The 1834-nt window shown below is 44.8% G+C and overlaps 1 long non-coding RNA gene across 1 annotated transcript in view; it reads left to right on the top strand.

Moving 5' to 3' along the window:
• Window positions 1-357: 357 nt before the first annotated feature.
• The window catches only part of Gm41866, a 2939-nt gene continuing 1462 nt past the window's right edge, over window positions 358-1834 (top strand). Inside the window, exons 1-2 of the long non-coding RNA XR_877926.2 lie at window positions 358-654; window positions 833-1834. The exon at window positions 833-1834 is cut by the window's right edge and continues 1462 nt beyond it. This is a non-coding gene — a long non-coding RNA (predicted gene, 41866). The remainder of the gene's footprint in view (window positions 655-832) is intronic.

Raw genomic sequence — 1834 nt, 5'->3', positions numbered from 1 at the left:
CAGTGGGGATGGAGCCTCAATTTTCTGGTTCTATGTCAGCTGATACAGGTTAGAGTCATCAGAGGAGAGGGAGCCTAGATTGAGAAAATGCCTCCATGAGATCCAGCTGTAAGGTATTTTCTCAACTGATCAATTTGTGAGGGCCCAGCCCACTGTGGGTGGTTCCACCCCCCTAGGCTGGTAGTCCTGAGTTCTATAAGAAAGCAGGCTGAGCAAGCCATGTGAAGCGAGCCAGTAAACGGCATCCCTCCATGGCCTCGGCATCAGCTCCTGCCTGTAGGTTCCTGCCTTGCTTGAGATCCTGTCCTGACTTCTCAGTGATGAACTACAATGTGGAAGTGTAAGCTAAATTAATCTCTCCCCCCCCCCCCAGTTTGCTTCTGGTAATGGCGTTTCATCACAGCGATAGAAACCCTAAGGTAACAGGTGAGTGGTAACTTGCTTGACTATGATGCTCTGAAGAGTTCTTGTCAGGAGAAAGCAACTGACCCCAGAGCTCAGTATCTCGACGGCAGCGTGTTCTGAGAACGTGGTACCGAGCTCGGTGACATGAAAAGGACTCAAACCCAGGACATCTGGAACACGGAGTCTCCTACAGGCCACATAACTGGTATTCTCAACAAATGAAATGAAAGCACGGAGGAGATGGACGTGGTAGGTTCCCACTTTCTGAGACTGCTAAATTACATCCCGCCCAACAGTGCAAAGTGCCCTTTTCTCTGACTCTTTGCCAACACTTGTTATCTTGCATCTATTTTCTTTAAAAAAAAAATCATTCTAGCAGGCGTGATGTGACATCTCACTGTGTCCTTCTTTTGTATTTCCCTAACAGTCCATGCATGGTGCTGAGAATTTCGCCATGACCTTACAATGTGGTATGTATCTGTAGAATGTTATTCAGCTTAAAAAAAAATCAGAACTCTCTATTACTCAGGAAAGATGGATTAGCCTAGAAAACTCCTCTGCTGAGTGAAATAATGCAGGCACAGAGGATGAAAACATCACCGTCTCGATGAAGTTTGGCATCTTATAAAAGAACAGTGAGCACGTGCTGGGGTGAGAAGAGTGATAGGGAGCCTAGGCCTGGGTGGGAAGTAAGAGGAGCAACAGTTCCTGGCTTTGGGGTGCAGAGCCTCATCTAGACAGGAAAGCAAACTGACATCTATTTAAACACTGGGACGTCGGGTCGGCAATAATGGACTGTATATTCAGAAGAACAAGAAAGACAGTTACCATGACATCACCTCAAAACTGTCAGGTAATTAAAGTGATGGATAAGTTCATTAATGTGGACCTAATTCACCTTGCATTGTACACAGATATCAGATCATTGCGTTCTATGCCAAATCCGTGAAGTAAATACTCTTAGGAGCTGTCACTTATTATAAACTTTAAGACAGCTTTTAGGGATGAAGAAAGACCGGTAAAGATATAAAACCAAGTTCAATGTGAGGACCTTGTTTAAATTTCACACAGCTGTCAGTAAAACCATCTGGCAAAGGAGAGGCCTTCCAGTCTATCAGTCTCTTAACTAATAAAGAAAAAGTTAAACATTTACCTACCCCGTTGACCCAGAAATTTCACCTCTAGTTATTTACACAAAAGAAATGAAAACAAGCCCCAAACAGACACGCATAGAAAGCTCACAGGTGTCCTGTTTGTCAGAGCCAAAACATTGCTGAAATGTAGCAAAGATCTATCACGAGAAGAGCGGGTCAGTGGATGACGCAAACACGTCATTGGATGGGGACATTCCCACTAAGCTCTAGAACGCTGGAAGGTAAACCAGTGCTCGGCTCCTGAAGGAAGGTTGACTGGGAACAGAGATAAGCAC

Source organism: Mus musculus, chromosome 19 (assembly GCF_000001635.26).
Source record: "Mus musculus strain C57BL/6J chromosome 19, GRCm38.p6 C57BL/6J".
NCBI classification, from domain to species: domain Eukaryota; kingdom Metazoa; phylum Chordata; class Mammalia; order Rodentia; family Muridae; genus Mus; species Mus musculus.
The sequence above is the reverse complement of the archived record's forward strand: the minus strand, read 5'-3'. Positions and strand labels throughout refer to the sequence as shown.